At 31.6% G+C, this 23,193-nt stretch overlaps 1 protein-coding gene across 1 annotated transcript in view; it reads left to right on the forward strand.

The window, feature by feature from the left end:
• The window catches only part of LOC143186909 (dual 3',5'-cyclic-AMP and -GMP phosphodiesterase 11), a 175,835-nt gene that overhangs the window by 32,184 nt on the left and 120,458 nt on the right, over positions 1-23,193 (forward strand). The gene's annotated exons all lie outside the window — the stretch shown is intronic.

The raw sequence follows: 23,193 nt of genomic DNA on the forward strand, positions 1-23,193 counted from the left end.
AGCTTTTTCTGCTGACAATAAATCTGATCGAATGTAGTTTTTCTCGATATGAGACAACAGAAAACGTTCTACACTGACGGCCAGTGTATGGTGCAAATAATTTTGTTGGTGTTAATGCAGTCACAGCATTCTTGCCTCGACAGGTGTATGCAAATTCAGTTGTGGTTACGTGGCCAGAATCGAGTCACGTGAAACATACTGATTTTCCTTCCACAAACTTCTGTCTATGCCCACTTGGAACGTCGCATCGATTTTATCGATAGAAGAGACATTATGTTAATGCAACTCAGAAGCTGAAGTTTCAGTGAGTGTCGTTTTCGAGATTTACTGATCATATTGGTTTCACAAAAGTTTTCTAAATGTGATGCAATTTGAACAGATTGCACTTTTAGGTACAGAATAATATAGTTTCTAGTGAGTTCGTAAAATTTCAGCACAAAGAGATATTTTTCAGCGAAAATTGCTAATATTTGTGCACTGTTCCCTTGATAAGGAGATTTTGTTTGATCTGTTTCCCTTGTAAAAAGCTTTAGCAAACAATTTTTGTATAGTATAATACACCTCGTATTGTTATCTTAAAAATTTTAGTCATGGAACAAGGGAAAAAGGAATTTAAAATCAAGAGTAATGCTTGTACAAATTATTTTCGCATTATAACCTTTTAGCATCTGCTTTAAATTGACTGCAGCGCCTTGATAAATTCACAAGTTCAATTCTACCAGACGAACAATGAGCGAGTAATTTCGATAAAGCGGAAAAATGTACATCGTGCTTTGTTTGAACAGCAGCTATTTAATCCCACAATCAGTCCTGTCGTGTACTGATAATAAAGGGTTTATCTTAATACCTCAAGCCAAATGATTATCGACCATTTCATGCTTTTAATTGACCTGTTTCATTGACTTTAGAAATATATAAAACATGGTTTACTTTTATAAAATTGTATCAATTACGTGAAATTGTAATGCAAATATTAATACCAATAAGTGTAAAAACTTTTCTACTTTGCAATATAAACTCCATTTTGTCAAATTTATTGGAAATTAATCAAGTTATAGAAGAATATTGAGTATACAGATAGTTCACTTTTATTATAATGAATAATGTGACATCAATCGAATTTTAACTAATTGTAAATTATACGCATTAATATAACCCAAGTAACTGTATTTTAAAGAGAATGTTGTAAGTAAAATCTTAACATAGTTGTAAGCGATATTCTTAAAACTCAAATAGTCCTTTTTTAATTACAAAAATATTTTTTAAAAAAATGTGGCCTTTCGAATCATATTAGTCTTGACGTTTTTATACTTTATAAAAAACAATTACTTTTACATTTATATTTCTTTTAATTCCCACAGTTTTTGAAAACTGCAAATATATATCTATTTTTTGCCCCTAACCCTGAAGGCTATTTAACATGAATGAATGATTTAACCTGACCCTAAATATGAATTACGATAAATCTAAAGAAATATGTAGGGGAGACCAGGGACAAATGTAACATGGGACAAATATACGAAACGTTATAAAATAAATACCGATCGATCAATAATCTTCTGCTTCCATCTTTGTATGTCATTTTTATCGCTCCTCCAGTTTAGTTTTTGGCAATGCATGATAATAAGCAGTTCTTCATATTTTGATGTTTTATCGAAATAATATATTAAGAGTAAACTTGTAGGGTCTGTTTCAATTACGTATCTTCTTGTTCTGGTTTCATAAAATCCTTTAACCTTTTTGTGTTGTATTGAGTAAATATTGAATTTATAGGTAGATATAAAAATTGTTATGCTTATAAATTAGATTAATATGTAGAACACGTGTAGGAAAAATACCACTAGTGGGAATAAAAGTAACAAATTGTTACTTTTGTCCCGATTTTAATTTGCAACTTTTTTCTATGCTTTTTGTTTTACTGGATATGTTATTTTAAAAAATGCATTTAAAAAAGAACTTGTTAAGTCACATTTTCTAAACTTTACAGACGAGCGATTTTGAAATTTGAAACAGGATACTATAAAATAACAAAAATGAATTATGCAATCAGAGTAGTCAACGATGTTCAATATAATTAATATTTTTCAATATAATTAAAATTCAATAATTAAAAACTATTTCATAACTTTGAGTTTTCCGTTGATTTATCAAATTATTCTCTCGTTTCACGTGGACATGTTAAATTATTTCCCTGTATACCCATTATGAAAATAATTATTCATATCTTGGGATTTATCAAGGTTTTCAGTTTTTCAACTTTGATATACAATTACAGTATTCCCTTTAGACTACCATAAGACATAAAAAAGGCAGAAAATCGACAAAAATGCACTTATTAAGTTTTTAAACGAGACCTTCAAATCCTGGATTAATATTTAAAGATTGTCCAACATTCTTAAAAGAAAAACATATCGAGGACTGGTTTCTTAAAAGTGTATGCCAAGTTCATGTCCATATCTATACTTATTTTTACCTTCAGAATAAGCAGAAATACTTTTCAAAAGTATTTTTTTTTTTTTATTACTTTATCTAATTTTTAAACTTAAATAGGATGTTACCATTGTCTCTACCTCATGTTATCGCATGCTCTACCTCTAAAAACGAAGGTAAAAAATAACATACTTTAAAGAAGGGTTTATTTGAAAATATAGTACAAATAGGTCAAATAGTCACAAGAATAGAAAAGTATCACATATTTCAGTACAGTTGGCCCATCGAAAGAACAGAACATGATTTATAAAAGTTTTTATGAAGAGAAATCATTCAAAGTTAAAGTGATCAATTCTACTTCCTTAGTGAAGGATATATAAGATGGCATCTCAATTTGCATACTCGTTAATTTGATTGTACGAAGGCAAAACGCTGATAGATATATGACTTAATAGCTAGCATTCTAATGAGTTGAATTATAGTTTCAAATGATGTACATATGAAAAATACGTCAGGCATTTGCAGAATATACTTAAATCTTGTGTAGAAACGTTATACAGGGTGTTCCATAACATGTGGGACACGCATATCATTATATCTCATAAAGGAAGATAGATAGGACGTGTTTATGTAACACTTTTTCATTGTTTTTAAGCATACAATCAACTTTCGAAGTGGATCTCACATGTTATGAAACATCTTATATAGAAACAAAATTAATTTCCATAACAGAAATTAATAAATTTTTTTTAGAAGTAGATAAGCAGTAGATAAGGATTAATATAGATTTTAATAGTACAATTTTTTAAACAATATTTAGCTTCTAGAGTTGTTTAGATGAAGTTACAATTAAATAATATTATTAAACATCAACGAGTGTCATGTATAAGTGAAATTAATCTGAAGCTGTTATGTATTAAAGTTATTAATAAACATAAACATTATATGGCAGTGCCAATATAGCATAGAGACGACTTGAAAACGTCTTAAAGACATCTAGTAAAGTCCTAAAAATGTCCAAAAGACGTCTTTGAAACGTTTCAAGTTAGAAATCAGTGTATCTTTAGAACGTTTAAAATGACATTCATAAGACGTTTTAAATGACATTCGTAAGACATTTTAAAGTCGTCCAGAAATCTGTCTAAAAATAGACATCTTTAAAACGTCCAAAAGCATAAGTTTTTAAGACGTCCATTGACGTAAATTTCAGAAGTCTTTGAGATGTGCCCTGTCGAACGTTTTTAAGATGTTCAAATTACATATATTGTAAGACGTTCAGGCATAGAATGGACATAAAATAGACGTCTTCAAGACGTCGTCTATTATGTCTACTATGTATATAATGTTTCAAGGAAGACTTCGTTAAAATACTGAAAATGGGAAACACTTTTCAAGTGACAAAATTAAATGAATATGTAGCTAATGCACTACAGAGATTTTTCGTTAACATAGATACATCTTCATCTAGTTAAATATTTACATGACAGTGTATTAAATTAGTTATTACTTATTTATTTTTGGCTTTGGTACTTAAGCGTCAAATCATTTTAATTTCACCTTCTTTTTTGTTATGTTAAAGAATTACTATTATTAATGTTTTAAAGAATTACTTGATAGACAGGAACTAAGCAGAAATATTTATATTGCGCCACTATAATACGACTAGCATTATTATCGCGTCGTTAATAATGCCTATTATTTTAACGTGGAAATGGCAAATATGCATTTTGTGGATGGCCTTGCGAATGGGAGTACTTTTCGTAGCCTCTTGTTTGTATGCAAAAAAAATATCTCTATCGCTGTTTAGAAACCTTTTCCAACATTTATGGAAATTTGGTTCCTTCACATTGTGTCGTACGATGCTGAGAACATAAGGTGTTTTGAACACAGATCAAATGAAACTGTTAACTTTGATAAATTCTTATAAGTCCCTTGTAAGCTCCCTCTCTTCTTATATCCTTATGACAACTCTGCTATCCTGCATTGGATTCTTGATATTTATAACAAATAGTTTTCTTGTAGCTCTTGAGAATGCTTCATACCAATACATAATATAATATTGTAATTTAAGTAAACGTTGTAGCAATTTCAGTGTCGTATTTCACGAGAGAAGCAGGAACAAATTTACTGAATAAGACAACAAAATAAATCGATAGTAAAGCTGTTAAATGGGAATTTGTCGGATCGTTAGTGTCCCTTTCAGCGAGAAAACCAGATTCACGGATAAAACTCCCTAGAGAAATAAGACGAAAGTTCAGGGAAGGGAATTCACAAAGGAGGAAGAAATACGAGGATAAAATCAACACGGAAACGCTCAGTTTCCTTTGAAGCAGAAATGTTTCTTGCATTTCAACTTCTTCGTAATTCGTTCCAGTAGTGACAAAAATAATTAAATAAAAAAATGTTATTGTAATTATTTTTTAGTCTGTTGCCTGAGCAATGTGTCATACCTGTCATACAATGTTTAAATAATTTTTAAACAGAACACAGTTTCAAAATAGTATCAGTCATCATACCTTTCCTAACATTCGATTATTTGGAAATAAAGTTGATTGAATCGTCTTCTACATCCTATACAGGATAGAATAATTGAAATAGGTTATCTTGATAACTTGGTTACTTTAATGATAAAAAAAATGATTAAACTAAACTTGTTCTATTTAGGTGGAGGATATAGTTTGATATTACTAATTTGTTTATGAGGAAAAGCATGGAAGAAATGTACAGATCAACTTCGTTTTTTTTAAATCGAATGGTATATTTTTTAATAAACCAATCATTGCAGTTCGTCATTTTGCACAAAAAAGTACTATACTCATTACAACAAACTAAATATTAATTTACGAGATTTTTTACTAAGAATCAACTTCAAATAGGATTGTTATGTTATTAATTTTAGATGAAAAAACAGTCACTTGTATTTCACCTACGGTAGGTTGAAACTGTTGAAATTTAGAGCTTTTCAATTATAGTTTAAATAAATAAAACACAAAAAATTAGCATTTTGAAAAAGTCCACATAATATCACCTAAGAAATATTGATGAATTCATGAATTTGCAAGTGTTTCATATAATACTTGTACATGTATCTATCATTTTAGTTAAATGAACATTTTGGGGGTATTTAGTCAAATTCTCAAAGATATCATTAAATAAACACATTCAGTAGATACTATGTTATCTCATACGCATGCATTCATAGAGCTTTTAAATTTATTTTTTTTTCAAGGCAAAGTGGCATTGCTAATTTATTCAGCTAATTTATTCGTTGATTAAGATTCACTGAAATACATGCTTGTTGTTTACTGAATGTTAGACAAAAGAGAGTGCAAGCATAATATAAAATTATATTTCGTTTTAATTCAGTTCTTTATGAATGGGTATCAAGATAGAATTGTGTAATTTGTGACAATCCGTGATCTGCGAAATATATAGGACAGAACTTTCCACTAAGGCAAAATTGACACGATTGTCAAGTAATTGCATGATTGACTAGAGTAATTTGATTTTCCTATAATCTTCTGTAAACCCTTTGCAGTATAACATTGGAAAATTTTAATAGAATAATTCTTCTAAACTTCACAGTGTGGTCTCCAATTTTAAACAAAAGAAATTTATTATTAAAATTTATTATTACTTTCACTTTATTATTTACCTTCCTTATTTTATTAGATCGCATTCTTGTTAAGTTCGTTAGCAAATTAATATTATTCCAGCACCAATTAAAAAAGCTTGTAGAAAACATCCATAGCTGATTAATACATTAAAGTTAGATATATAAAGTACTAAAAATTAAAGATTAGTAAAATAACAATATAGTAAAGAGGATTTTCTCCACCGAAAGTTAAGTTTCATTTTTTATTGCAATCCCATTTTTTAACACAGATGATTCAGTAGGTACACATTTCATTGAATCTATAAAATGTAGGTTATGAATCGAGTTCGTTCATTTCTGTACGAAAACAATTTGTGGAATTTTTGCACCTCCTGTATTACATGAAGGAGATAACATGATACTTCCAAACTCTTTCCGAACTGTATAGATACATGTTTGATGTGTATCTACTTTAATACATTCTTACGGTCGATTAGTTATTGATCATCGTTGGCCTTCCTGCTCGCGCTTTGCCTTCAAGGGTTTGTTTGTTGTGTCAACTGACATCGATTGCTATTACTCATTAGTCGAAGACCTACAATTTAGCTTGAAAGGTTTTATCTTCAGATTAGAATTATGAGGGAAATTGTAGCTTAAAACTGTTATGGCAGCATTTTAAGTGCTAAGGCATTCGGAATGCTTGATGCATAGATGTGTGTATACATAGATATATTGGTATATATAAAATGGCTCAAGAAAATATGTATTCACTAGGCTGAAACAGTATCAATTTTTGAATTACTGTAATTTCGTAAAATGAAGTATTCGAACTTTTTTGGAGTTGTTTTAATAGAATTCTAAAATCATACTGCCTCACATTTGGCTTCGTTCTTTTCATGTAAATGTTGAATAACAAATTTTTGTGTTTCCTGATTTGTTAGAATGAGCAAAGAGTCAATCAATGGACGGTTACCTTAATTTCTTACAATTAGGCGACGCCCAATGCAAATTGACCGTCTTCAAGGTCTAGGAAAATACGGTGAGAGTGTGATGCACGCGTTTCCACGTTTGAGGAAAACTCAGGATACTTATACTGGTCACTCAAAACTGTGACTCAAGTGGAGTGGATTTACAATATATCTTATTAAAATCAGAAGCCAAGATAATCTCTAAATTCTCAGTCGTTTAATTGGAAGATTCGGAACTCTTCGGCAATAAACAAATATCTACGAAATGAACACTAAATGAGTGTAAAAAACATAATTTCCAAATAACTAGGAAATCGAGGTCGTACCATAAAGTTAATCTTACAATTAGAATTGAATATAATAATTCATTTATCATATATAATACTCATATCACATCTAATCACATATATAATAGTACATTTGCTCTCTTACATTAATGAACTGGGCTAGAAAACATTGCCTAGTACCTAGAATTGCTGATGGAACGAAGGAAAATATTTGATCGACTGATAGCTCATCACTTGTTCCCGAATGTGGTGATTGCAACGTTCGGACAGTTAATAATTGTATGCTGTCCTTGCACATTTTCAGAACTAATTTTAGTTCCATACTCGACGATCTATTATTCTACATATTATTTCTCTTCCACGCTCGCTAAGTGTTTTTAATCAAGCCTCAATTCATTCGGTAATTTCTAGAAGGATATTTCCCTAAATAATTGCGATTATTGAGGTGAATGGTTCCGATACGGATTTGATTTCATGACTATTAAGAGGGTGTTTTGAATCTATTATTAAGAAGTATACTGGTTCAATTAACACAGTCGATTCTAACACAAGTTTATTGTAAAAAACACTTAAAGATCTTGAATAACAAATATTTAAGAGATTACTGATGGTCATAAAGGAGGACTGGTCAAAAGCCAAAAAAAAGCAAGAGAAAAGTGCGTTTTCTAAAATTCATTTCATTCTCCCTTTTTATTTTGTGCCTTCTTTCAACGAAACTTCCGTTTCTCCTTCTTACAAGTGAATTTTAATGGAAGGGAGAACACAGGATCAGTGGCGAAATAAAATAAAAGCGAAATAAAAATGTCGCCCACCATTCAGTACATTGAGCATTAGGGGAAATGCAAACCAATGTGTATATGACCTGGGCTTTACTCCAGGACTCCAAGAGTCGCTAAGATCTTCACCTGTGCCTACCCAGAGGATTTGCGACACGTCAGTAGAGTCTCAGGAAATAAGCCAAGGGTTCCGTGTCCTGTTCGGGATTTGGGGTTCTCTTGTTTAAGACGTTAAATACTAAACAGTTGTAATAATTATGCAGAGACGAAACTCTTAAACTCAAAAGTAGCGAATAAGACACGTCTGCATCATAAATTCTATCAGTCCCTCAATTTTTATCAGAGGACATTATTGCATTCAGTTGGTTAGGAGACTATATAGACTACGTAAGGTAAATGTCTCAATACTTGGACTCTTAAGGTGTTGAATGTTCCAGTAAGTGGACAACTTTAAAAAGTATTTTCCAACACTTGAATTGCGCCCTAGTAGCTAAATATACTATTTTGTGGTACAATTTTTTCCTATTTTATTAGAATTTGAACGTGAAATCAAATAAAATCAACGTTAGTGTTCAGATATAGGATACATGATTGGCTACTGGAGCATTTATCTTACACGGCTACTAGTCAAAAAGCATTCAGCGTGTGAAGTGTGAGATTTATACAGAGTAATCCTCTCGCTTCGAAACTCAAAGATACTGCCACAAAAACATCGCAGCGAGAGCATCGTGTGTGTGTGTAACATCTGTCGATTTTCTGTTAAGAAGTGCATAAGAGCACTCTAGACCTTTTAGCTCACAATAGTGTCCTACTGCGATGTCTCCACGGCGGCACTGTCTTTGAGTCTCCTAGCAAGAGGATCACCCTTGTATACATACTGTTAGAAGCGCAGAAGATCTCAGCGACAAGTTGTAGTAACAGGTATAATCAATTCGACCAAAGGGAATTGCGTGTGTGCTGTCTTTGTGTTTTCCACCGAACCAATCAGACCCACTGACATCTCAGTTGCCGACAGTACATACAACATAAATCTTATGTTCTGAATCCTCCTTGTCATACTTTCTTCACTGCGTAAAACGTTGCACGCGGAGAAATGATCAGTAGGCTATTAACATTTAGGTGGTTTTCACTTGAATTTTTAAGTCTTGGATAGGAGACAATTGTGCGAGTACTTAAATTCATTTAAATGTAGTAAAGGAAAATTACCTAATTTGGGCCACTGCCTAAGTTTGACCACAACTGTAACTTGTCATGTACAAAAAGAATTGTGCCACCTGATAGGCAGTATGTGTTGCTTACATATGTATATGTATACTATGTTAGTTAATGCAATAGCTATCAATATTATTTTAAAAGTTAAAAGAAACTTTAAGCGATTTTGTGCTTTGTGCAAGGAAACCAAGGAACAAAATAACATACAGTGCATAGAACATTATAGTTGTAATTTGAATATTGTAATAAATATAAAAATTGTATGTTATGGTCACCACAGGAAGGACTCTACACCTCTGGGTTGTTGTAACTTTGTTAAAATAATGGATCGTGAAATTGTCCTTGTTTGTGAAGGTAAAATTTTTTAATTGGGGTGTTCTACTCATCTAGAGAATAGTGTGAAAGAAATCACGCATCAGAACTCGACCGTTCTCTTAAAAAGCGATGTTAAAGTTCCAGCTTCTTCTTACAGTGATTTTGGTTCAGAAAGTTTCTCAACCTCATTACTACACTTCTCCTCCCTTCCTGAGCAATGTTTTATTGATCGGAGGTGCTGAAAACGTCGTTCAATCCTGTATTTCAACTATTACCCGTTTCGAAGCTCTTAATCTAAACGATAAACGATTTCTTTCACTGCTGCCCAAAGAAAGAAGTCCAATGATCTCAAATCTGGAACGAGAAACTCACAAGTGTGCAGCAAGTTTGATCATCGCGGTCCAAACATTTCGTCCAAAAACTGACGAATCGATCAAAGCAGTCCCATAACGTATAAAGTAAAAGGAGTACTATGTGTCGTACTATAACTTAACATAGATCACTCAAGAGACGAGCCCATAAGAATTACAGACATGTTGCACCTATTAACGATGTTTACGTGGGAAATAATTTAGACCAGTAGCATGTTGCCCAATAATTCCAGCTCATAGATTGATCTTTAAACTAAATCTTTCAATTTTTGTATGAGGACCTCTGTAAGCCCGAATCCTGGGATTTTCTTCGTTTAGAATGCTACTATTTGATAATCTATTTTCATCTGTAAATAACACATATTCCGAAAACATATGGATCTGGTTGTAACTTGTTTATCATCCATCAGTAAAATCTTCTGTAAGTTCGTAGGCTTTGTTTGCGAATTATTCGTTGCATTTTAATATCATTGATTCCTACTCGACAAGCTATTCCAGATAAACCCATTAATGGATAAGAATAAACGAGTCCAATAACCTGGTTCTTCTTTAGGTCAATGGATGCAGCAGCGGTCTGTTCTTCGATGTGTAGAAAGATGACGTAATATTATTATTTCTTGATCGCTGAACCGCTTATCTAGCCGCTGAAAATTCCGTCTATTTAACACTTCTGCTGGACGCAGTAATCTCCCATTATTACGATATATTTCTCCCGAGTTAAGCTCTAACTTTTTGCTCATTCGTCGATAGCACGTTATTTATTCTATACTCGACTGAAAAAAGATTATAAATAAAGTGACTGTAAGGATAATTGAAATTTTAACATCATTTTTAAACAGAACAGTTGAGTTCTGACATATGGTCTCTTTCACATTTTTTATCCTCTCGATCAGTAGAACATGTTGCATAAATATGATAATATTATGAACGATAAAAATACAATATGAATAGTAAATAGTACAATTTTTTATGGTATATGTACCATACAAATTATATGTGTATTTCTTTTTTCAAATCCACTTTTTTCTGTTACATTAATATGTAACATGTATCCTCTAATATTAAACAAATATTAATACATGTATTAATATATATAACGTATAGTATTTATTCCTCTTTACAAACTCTACGTGCAGAATACTATTTTTGTTGGTTGTATGTATAGGTATTGCATAGCTACGTGTCTGACAGTTATCACCTAATATTATATATTTATTACGTGTGCCAACACATGAATGTCATGTCCTTTTTACGATTTATTACAGGATTATAATTTTATTTCGCTCCTGTGGTTCTTACTCCACTCACTATTGTCCTACCATGAATAATACTACTATTTTGAAATTCGATATTTCGAGTTCGTATATTCGTACATTTTATTTTTAGAAGTCACATGTTTATTCAACTTTTTAAGAAACAGCGTTCTTCTGTTTTACTACTTTATTAGTTATCCATGCCAGAGTTTTGACCCCTTACAAAATAAATACAATTCACTATATATGACACTGTTTGCATAGTGTCCCGTATTACGTGGGTAATATTTCAGGAAATGATTCAGCACCTAAAGGCAATATAAAAGTCATAAGAACATAAGCCCTATTTGACCTTGTGTATGGGATATAAGAAATTTTGTATTCTGCTATTTTGTATTTAACTACAAGAAATACTCAAAATGACTAAGTACTTTGCATTTTAACTCGTACCTGGAGGCACCTCATCATCGACTATTGGCTAATTTTCCAATACACCCTGATGTTCTTATAATTGAGCCCTTTGTTCAATTTTATATCAGTGTATTTTAACATTTTCTACAAGCATTGTGTCCACAAATGGATTCCAAATATCCTTACAGATAAGAATTCGATGGATTTAAATGAGATGAGTATTTCAGTCACGCAATAGGAACCCCACGACTAATTGATCGTTTTAGGAGTTTGTTTAAAACTTGCCTTGCTACTTATTTAAAATGTAGCAGACGCTTACATAAACATGGTGCCGATATCTGGATATTACAATTTATGTATTTAGGTCAGATTTACTGATTGCAGACGATATTCATTATGAATGTTGAATAGCCCATCACTGGTGAATTCAGCTTCATCTATGAAACATTTTGATCCTTTTCATACATTTGAAGTCCACAAATACGAAGGAAATTCTTATACTCGTTGAACGTGATAAGAATAGAATTGATGATCTCGCAAAATTCTTCATACATGTGTGAAAAGCTCGTTCTTAAAGGTGCTGCTGTTCTTTGAACACTAGTTTTCAAGTTTTCTTTAACGTAGAAAATTGTTCTGTCGTAGACATTAGTGTACTCGTCCAAAAGTGTTTCTACTTGACAAACGTCAACTGGACAAATGTTCTGCACATAACCAACCAAAAGACAATAAATGGTCTATCAATACCATTAATTAATCAGACTATTAAATCTTTATTTTAATATGTTAAGCTTATTTTGATCAATAAGCCATTAATGGGAACGTGAGGAGGTACACTTAAATATGGCATTACTATGAGGCACACACCAATATCAGAGTGCCATTTTAACTTTTGATGAAGTCAGCTACAATGTTCACGAAACGTTGGTTTGGGAAATGTCTTCCAAAAGGAGACAACAGTAAGAGCTGTATCATATTCTCCTAGTTTCAGTAACAGTGAAAATAATATAGATGTTCATTATAAGCGAGATATATTATGTTTGTTCTGAAATTTCTGTTGAGAGAAGTAACTCATGATGTTACATCGCACTCGAAATAAAGCGTGCAAAGCTCCTTTGTTCGGACTTTTGTTTTCATTCCACTCTGTATTAAGGTGCGCTTGCTACACTGTATTGCGTTGTTAAAGTACAATTGGTGTCTGTCTCTCACTTGAATTCCTACAGTGTTCTTAATAGGTTCTGAAACTTCTAACACTTCTTGAGCTTCTTAACGTTCTCAATGTTCACAAGTCCTTAATAGACTCTCAATAAGTTTGTAATCAATATTGTCACTCTATTTGTTTTCTTTTAAAGATTGCCATAAAAAGAAATGAACTTTCCAAAAACTTTGCGCCATTTAGATTTATAAAATCATAGATAAAGCATGCATGTACCCACTAGTTTATCTTTTACAGTATGCCCTGTATACCTATTCACAAGTTGGTTAAATTTCACTATCTAGTGGTTATAATATATAATATAATTGTATTATATTATATTAATTATGTATAATATAATTGTATTAAATTATATTATAGTAATTATATATAATATAATTGTATTATATTATACTAATTATATATAATATAATTGTATTATATTATACTAATTATATATAATATAATTGTATTATATTATATTATATTATATTAATTATATATAATATAATTGTATTATATTATATTATATTATATTATATTATATTATATTATATTATATTATATTATATTATATTATATTATATTATATTATATTATATTATATTATATTATATTAATTATATATAATATAATTGTATTATATTATATAATTATATATCAATATATATACATATACCTAGATGGAACAGTTGTTAAAAATGTAATCTTCAAAAGCATATTTCCAGATAATTGAAATCAGTGCTGAGGCTCCTTCTCAAAATAAATACCCAACTTTACAGCTTCGTAAAGAATACATTATATACAATACATTAACATCATATGTATTTATCTTCTGTTAAAAAGTATTAGGTAGTTAGTAGTCTTAAAGACGTAAAATATCCATGTTCCATGTAACGAGTGAAGGAACATCTGCATATGCCTGGTAACAAGTCACGGAATATTTGTCGTCAAACAGGATTGCAACGTGTCGCGTGCCCTTTGTGCGACATTTGTTCCAGGAAAGTACAAGACATAACACAGTCTCGTGACAGCCTTACGATAAACGATAAATTAATAAGAAAATTACGATGCACAGGATGTTGTTTATGTAACCACATCATTTTGCTTGAGATTAACATTGGGTTCGGGATTTTCTGTAGCGCTACCAACTAGTTGGATATTTTACACTGTTTGTTCTCTTTCTGCAGTCCATAGTCACTGGAATAGAACCATATGCAGAAATTTCATTTCTCTAACTGGAACAGTACTACCTTTGGCGAAGAGTTTCTGACCAAACACAACACTACGAAGTTATTTAAAAATTTTGTAGTATTTGAAATGTAAAATGCTATCGTATCAAACTCATCTAATATTTTCATACGATTTACAGTGGCAGACAAGAAAAAGTTTAACATTGGTATTTGTATACATGATTATCAATAACTTCTATAATACAAATATTTTACTTTATATTAATAGGATTTATTCATTCTGGGTTACTTCACATTCTGTACTTGTGCAACATAAATAGTCAATAATTTTGTTTCGTAAAATTAATGTGTTTCTTCATTTAGCTTGCTTTTTAAACTGTCCTTTGCCTGCCACTTATGTTCGTGCAATAGCAATTTCCATTCCAAAAACTACAATATCTTCATTGAACCACGTATTGTTACGTTTGATCGAAAACTGTTTGCCAAAGGTTATATGTTATCAATAACCAATTGTCTTTGACTGCGCAAATTATTACTAAATAGGTAACTAATTATATGTATATATGTAGCAATTAAGTGATTACTACCTTTTTTGAAACATTTAACCCTTGCAGGTCATTAATTACCTCAAAGATAACTTCCAGGCGCTATAAATATGTTGGCCTTTCAATCGCACCAATTAGTCTCACTTTAATTGCCAAGTAAATTAGTACCTTGAATACGGCATGGGCTTTCGGTGGCCTACGATATGTCTCGTCAGTGGAACTTGTATCACATGTATAAGCACAGTTTGTAATGTGAAGTTGAAACAGGATAGAAAATTAAAGAGCTAAAACTATGGAAAATTTAAAGCAATCGTAATTTTTTTACTATGAAACAGAATATCTCATTTCCTAAATGGTTTTCTATGTTTCAGGGAAAATATTACAAGTTATATAAAATTAAACTAAAATAGGTTGTTCGTCGGTTTCTGTTTAAATATTTTATTGTATATATGTATTTGGACTTTGTTCGTGAAGAACTTAATTAATTAAAAATTAATATAGGGAAACAATGGGATGTTTGAAATGCAAAGAAGGCTTATATCAGCGCTGTTCAACAGGGGACTCACGAGCTTTAGGGTTTCCTCCCTCTCATTTCCATCGTCAGGGAAATCACGCAATGTTATAAGGGCCACTATAATAGATTAGCGTCTCTATTTTCAAGAAAGCTGAAATCCTATGAACGACTTAGTATTAGTAAAGGCAAGATAGTGTTTACATTATTATATGTATAGTCCTAGTTAAAAGTAGTAATGTGTCTTACAAGCCATTTGATGTTTGCACGGGGCACATACTGTGAGGATCTGAGAGGTTGGTACCCGAAAAGAATATGTGTTTCTGATTGGTTATAATTTATTCCCTTTCGGTATGAACAGGTATGAATGTATATTTTGTTAGTACAGAGTTTGGATCCCAAAGTTATTTTGAATTGTGTAATTTTGTGTTCTTCTCAACTCAGATTTTCTGTGACTGGTGGAATTAGATTTCGAAATTGAAAAAATCACTGCAGGAATTATAGAATGTAAAAGATGAATATTTTGCTGATTGGGTGAACGTTGGCTTCGGTCAAGCATAAATGGGGATGTTTATGAAGTAGAAAAATGCACTAGTGGGAAAGTGAAAATGGACTCGAGAGTGGAAGCGTAAAAGTGATTGCACTGGACAAAGTCGAAATAAAATAATGGTCCCTTGATTGAGATGTTGGATTAAGTTGCATAATTTATGAAAAAGCATAGGGGTCATTATCCTCTACTTCTATTGAAGGGTCACGTACTCTTTAACGGTTGACCTGTTTTGTGTCTTTAGTGTCTCTCGTAAAACTGTACGCGACAACATTCTCTGATATCTGATGGCATGTTCTTTTGTTTTGATATTTGGGCAAGTGAATGTATACTCGGCTCTAACGATTCTCACCCACACTGACACTCTCTATCTCGTTCTTACGCAAGAGCCACTGAATAAGAGAGAGATAGAGAGAGTAGTTGTAGCTAGAATTGTTTGACTTGTCCGTACATACGAGACTCGATTCGTCAACATAAGCACTATTCGCATCCCACGAGAAGTCCCCTGAAAAGCATTGCTCCTAATATAGATCAGAGGACTTCTCGTGAAACACCAGTACTACTTCTTTTTTGATCTCGTACGAACCTGACAACAAAATTACAACAAATTGACAACCAAATTATAGGAAAAGACCGTTTCAGTCAACAATATACAGTGTTCCTATTACTATGTTATTAGCCTGCATTTTTATCATAAATGGTAGGTAAGTGTGCGCAAAAAATAAAAAAGTTTTGCCTGTTTTATAATCAATGTCATAGTCTATGTCAATTTTTTATATTTGCAATAATATTCAAGAAACGAAAGCGGTTTTTAACTTTTTTTTAATAAAATGGTACATATTTTCTGATATCATATAAGTTAGTTATAAAAAACAATAAAACTTTTCCCATTTTCATACTTTTCATGTACTTACCATTTACAAGACAAACGCTGCCTAGTAATGATGCAAACTCTCTGTATATGTATGTATATTTAACAGTATGGTTATAGTGGATGTCTATATACTCACTTTTTATGGTTCCATTGTTTTTGACCAGTAGATCAGCAAAAGTTCATGACTTTAGTAAATAAGAGGCAGTGACAGCAGGTAATAGGAACTGTATTATGTTCCTAACATGGAGAAAGCTGAATGATATAGAGTGTTACACAAATGAAAGAAAATTTGAGGAGCTGAGTCTAGACATCAAATGGGAACAAAAATCAGGAATAACGATATGGCGTTTGAGTCCACGTTTATTACTTACAGACATCTAAAGAAAACTGTGGTTGCCATAATCACTGATGTAAGGAGCCAGCTGCGAAGTGAGAAATGCTATAGTATTCGTTGCAAACCGTGGGTATGGCAATCGGTGCTTCTCGTTTTTGGTTTCCTGTCACGATTCTCGTACTAAAATTTGCGTAAGGTAGTTTGCCAAATTTCAGATTTTATCAACTTTTAAATACTTATAGCTAACAAATTAAAGCTCAAACACAGTTGCATTATTATTGGTTTTCATCGTATTCTGCTCTTAAGAAACATTCCTTCACTTTTCCTTTACCTATAGTCGTACTCCTTGCATATAGCTATTACTACTGTTCTATAAATATGTATGCAGATTTAGAATGCATTTGGATTCATTATTTTAGGAATTTAATTTTGATTTTACTAATCCATTCCAAAACTATTAACTAAAAGTAACGAAACAATTCTTAACTACATAAATTGTAAAAATGACATGATGGTAGAATTTAATTCAATAAATATACTTTTAACTTTAAATTTCAAATAAATTGTAGTTTGAAGATATTAAAATTTGACGGAGTTTATTAAATATAAATAGACAAAATTAGAAATATAAACGAATGTTTAACTTACCACATAATCAGAATGCTAAAAAAATAAAGATTTTTATAAAATTGAATTTTAAACAATATTAATAAAGTTGAAATTTTAATTAGATGCTCCCTTAGATGTTTGCATTATTATTTATAAATAATATTGAAATTTGGAGAAAGATGGTATAGAAAATGCTAGAAGAAAAGAAAGAAGGATATCTGGGCCGATCAAATTGTCTTAACGCGGGTTGCGGACTCGGATCTGCCGCTTTTAGGGCGATTGCTCTAACCATTATCTAGTTATCTAGGCTGATCGCCAACCCTATTCCTCCAAACTTACAGAGTGTTCAGCTACAAAGGAGAAAGAAATTTAAGAAATAATTGTAGAGATCAAAGCAAAAGGAAAATCAGAAATAACGAAATTGCTGCCTTGCCCTTGTTTGATATTTATAAGCACCTAGGCTCTAGCAAGATTCGTCTGAAACTTGACAAATCGAACGGCATCATTTTCGACACTAAACTCATGGTAAAAGGGATCAGACTATGGAAGAGCAGTTATTATCATAGCTACTGTTCAGTCAATGCTTGGGTTATGTGTCATAGATTCTACGTAAAATTCCCATCGCAGCAGTGAGGCGAGTGACCTAACATCAGTGGCTGCCAGACACCGTATGCTATCAATGCTTATAACTAACGAACGAAGACTAAACTACAATTTCGTTATTCTTCTTTTTCGTCTTATTTCAACGTCTAGAATCATTTCTTCAATTTTCTACCAACTACGTGTAGCCAAACACACTATACAGGGTGTTTCATTTAAAGTTTCGCACTGAATTTCAGCAATCTCTTAAAATCCTGGTAGCATGTCCACCTAGAGCAGATCCATGATCATCAAAAGACGCTTCTATAAGTAGAAGTTTTATTTCAAACACTTTGTTAAACGAGTTACAGGTTAGGAGATACGTAGTTGCGTGCGTAACCTCAAATGGAATAACCTGTATATCTAATAATGACAACGCCACCTATGTGCCACATGCACCATAGGTAGTTTCCCAAATTGGATGCCTAACGGCTACAAAACTGTATCACCATCACAATCGATGAAATTTAGGAAATGAATGGAATGTGTCATCGTTTGGCCATAGAACACGCGTCAGAATTTCACTGAAACGAGGCCTTATGAGAAGTTCGTCGCAGTACCATAAATTCTGAACAATGCATGCGGTTGCATAGCGCACAATGCAATTTATACCGAAGAAGTTCCGATGTGCGAATGAATCCTGTACACAGGTGCACACGTGCGTATACTTTGGACCGCATGAACGCAACGAACAATCGTTATCTCTGAATGTTAGCGTTAGCAGCATTGCCAATTACCTTTATCTTTCAATAAGTAGACAGCCTTAACGATTACCAATATGTCCCACGTGTATTGCGCACTGGCTGCCACTATTCTTACGATATATTCGCGTACTTCAACTGCGAGTTATTTGCGAAACGGAAGCGTTATTTGTCAGGAAATGGATCGATATGGTAATGTCAATAAGGAACTATGTTGGTCTACTTTGTTCTTCTGGTTTTTCTGTTCCTCAAGGATCCAAAGGATGAGTGCTTCTTTTTCTTTCGTTTCTTCTATTTCTTTTTATAATCTCTTATTCTTCTATTTCTTTTTATAATCTCTTATTCTTCTATTTCTTTTTTTATTTGTTCCAGTTTTATATTTAAACCTGATTAGCTTGACAGAAACAACAGAGGAACGTACATACTTTATAGATATTTATCTAATTTTATTTTAAACATAAGATTTTTTCATAGTTGCCATTACTGTGCTAACTTAAGTTTTAGCTTAAGCTTAACAAATTTGAACAGTATTTACTGTGACATTATACAGACTCCATTTTATTAAATTTAATTTCATATCTGTCTATAAATTTGTATGACAGACAGTACACAGAAAAATAACTTTTTTTATTATGCGAGTTCCATAATTTTCAATTACAGAAATTGATTTCTATTGATTTTAAAAAATAGATAAACTTAAGTAGCTTTGAGAAGAGACAGTTAAATTCTTTGTGTACAGAAGTTATTACTTAGAGATAGTAATTAAGATGTTATTAAAATGATATGAGATTCTTACATTTCAACAGTAATAAAATTCCCGTAATTTAATTTCAAATCGTTACTGCTATGGTAAGTAGATTTACACTCCTGATAAACACTAAGACGATAATGTATTGAAGTTTCGGAGAACTCCGCTTGGGAGCGTTATGTGTTGGCTGAAGAACCAAAAATTGATCTAGCAAACTGTCGTTGGTAATGCAGATTTCTTCAATTTGGAATTCAAATTGGTTTTTTACTCGATATTCATTCTGATCATACTATGTAAACGAAGGAAGACAAACTAAGACACTGTAGCTGTGAGCTTTAAAGTGCCTTTGCATCGCACAATTTTGTTACTATCTTCAGAGTAGGGACTTAACAACAATTAGTAAAGAAAAAATATAAAGGGACAAACACGATAAGATATAAGGCTCGTGAAATACAAAATAAAGTGCATCACTTAAGTATATTATTTTCTCATAGCTACTAATATTATGCTGACTTAAGCTTTAGTTTAAGTTTAAAAAACTTTCATTAAATTTAATTTTACGCGCTTGTTTTTATTTTTATTAACAAAGTAGGTAGTGTTGGCGATAGTTTTATTGTTTCTAAGGCACCATATAAACCACATTTCTAAAACACCAAACCTGAATTCAAAAACAATACATATGTAATATTTTCTCACTATGGTAAGCAGGTAAAATCATAGATTGGAAATATTGTTACACATTTTTGTACTAAAGATCAAATACCCAGAAATAATATATGGAAATGTTAAACACTTTTGGATTTAGTAGTGTCTTGCACCTACACCTAAATAGAATTTACTCGAAAGATATGTAACATGGAAAATAATGAACTATTTGATTTATCATATCATTTTACAGATACGTTAAAAGTGTAATTTAATTTCGTAGTTGAAATGTATCAAATTAAATTAATCTTTCAATTTTAATTATAGAGTGTAACAAAATAAAAGGTGATACTTATCAGTTTATATGATTGTGTCTGAAAGATGTATATTATCATACGTATCATTTTGCATTACACACAATAGACTTTTAAGTAAATTTTAGTTAATCTAGCATGTCTCTTAAGGATCATAAGTCACATATATCTTCCTGTTATATTTATTTTTATGAATTTAATATTTAAAAATGAATGAAAATGATATTTATTCCTTATGCATTCTTATGAATACACTATTATTACTGAAATTCAGTTATTTTGCAAACAGCAAAATTCTTCTTTACAAAAATTTCGTTTCCAACTTGTGACAGTTTTCTCGTGAGGGTTAGGCAAAATGTAAAATACACACGGCCAAATCAAACTATTCTGGTTCCATCGACATTTTCTATCTCTTTCTCTCTTATTCAATGGCTCCTGTGTAAGAAAAAGATAGAGAGTATCAATATGGCCAGATTCGTCTGAGCAAAGTGTACGTATATAGGTAGAAAATTCACAACTACGGATAATTTTGTTATATTTTATTATGGTTAAATGGAAAACTATCGTAAAATTATTTGTGTTCAAACGTATTCAAACAAATTAGCGTGTAATTATTTAAAAATGATCATTGATTATATAAAGTAATTTATTACTTCAATGATATACAGTGCACAACTATAGCTGAGGGAAATTTTAAGGGATGATTGCAGATATTACAATAAAACGAAAATTAAAGAGAACAAAAGTGCGATTGAATCCCCGTTTGTTAATGATATGCATTTAAAGATAGCAATGACTATCGTAGTTACTGACGTAAGAAGGCACTCGTCTCATTCAATTGCAAGGGATTCTACGCTCTCGACCCAAACAATGACAGCAATGGCAACTGCTCTCCATAGACTGCTCCCTATCATAGGCTTCATGCTCATACTGATGTCCTTCAATTTGCCTGAATTTAAGTAGGTTTCACCAATTTTTGAACGTTTAATTAACAGACGAAGGTTCAATCGCACTTTAGTTACACCTGATTTTCGTTTTATATTCATATCTAGAATCGTCCTTTAAAGTCTCCTCCCCTTGTAGTTTAACACCTTGTAAAAATAGCTTTTCTTCAAATAATGCTCAAAGACTATAATGAGTAATAAAAAATTTTCGACAATTTGTACATTGCAGAAGTATTACTTTATGCTTCACTGAAACGTTTTAGGAAGCTGAACTATACTTTTGGGCTAATAATATATAGAAAAAGAAGAAATTGTTTTTCCTTATGAATAGTATAGTATAGACTTCTTTTATGCAGAATATAATTAGCAAGGGTAAGACCTACATTATGGCACTGTTTGACATGGAGGAATCTAAGCTGGTGATATTCACGAATGAAGTCCCTTATGAGGGTTAATTCCCTTTCTATGTCATGCATTGTGTGGTCTTCTGCACATAACACGTTACTATTACTAGGGTAGACATATGTATGTACATGTGTCCGTATAGTATGTAGCAAGAGACAAAGAGAGAGAAGCTCTGTGAGCTTCCAAGCTTGGGTTAGATACTTCTGTTCTGGACTGTTGTATTACACTTAAGAGTATGCTAAGAATGAGCGCTATACGTAAAAATATAGCGAGATGTTGTATAATTAATCTTATATTATACCGCTATAATTAGTCGTCTTTGTATCTTCAAATGCAGCTTGAATATTAATACGAGGAATAATAAATATTTTTACAAGATAATTTGCTTTATTCGAGTATAAATTTCTCATGTTGTGGTAGACTAACCTAATTACATCCTAGCTGGATGGAAATTATTATAATATTAATATATTAGTGTCTAAGCGTTCCTTCAACTTTAAATTTCAGAGACAATGTTTATATACCTAAGAAATTATACTTTATTAATTTAAAAGTTGATCATAAATATTCCTGCTAAAGAGAAATCTTCTAAACATAAGAGCAAGGAGACATTGGTCTTTCCATGCAGTAAAATTTTGATTGCATAAATGCAATTGTTTTACCAAGTTTGTGTGAGAAATCTGTAAACGAAATTATGAATTATTTAGAAAATTTAAATTCGTGTTTTTGAAACAGTTGCTGAAAATTAGCTTTGTGTTAATTATAGCATTAAATACCTCTTGTGTAGTATGCATAGAGTGTTTGCAGAACGTCGTCCAAAATGAAACTTATACAGAAATTCTGGACATTCTGTCTGCACTAATCGATTACTCTATCTAAAAATTAACATCAGTCCGAATTTTTACATTTTTCAAGCTGCTTTCCATATATCCACTTCATTTTTGCAAAATATTTAGTGTAGTAATTGCTTCAATTATACTTCGACAATAATTGAAAACTCGTCAAATTAAAATAACGCAATATTTAATGGTAACTGGGGTTGTTTTATAGAACTATTCCCAAAATACATCTTATTGCAAGACTATGACATTTCTCAGTCATATTGTTAATACTTTGACGTACATGCATACAACTGGTATATGAAGTTCTAAAATGTATAATTGTCTTTTTAAATGTCCACAATTACTAACGATGGATGTTTAAAGGCAAGTTACATGTTCTTACAAGAAATATTCATGTAATCTTCAAAGATTAGAGTTTGTGAAATGGGACTAGTAGACACTCCTATTAGTTTTACAAAAGTTCAATTATCTTTAGACTATTTTTAGAATTTAATCTTTTCTCTTTCAATTGTCTACTTTCTAATTTGTTCTT

Source organism: Calliopsis andreniformis, unplaced genomic scaffold (genome assembly GCF_051401765.1).
Source record: "Calliopsis andreniformis isolate RMS-2024a unplaced genomic scaffold, iyCalAndr_principal scaffold0022, whole genome shotgun sequence".
NCBI classification, from domain to species: Eukaryota; Metazoa; Arthropoda; class Insecta; order Hymenoptera; family Andrenidae; genus Calliopsis; species Calliopsis andreniformis.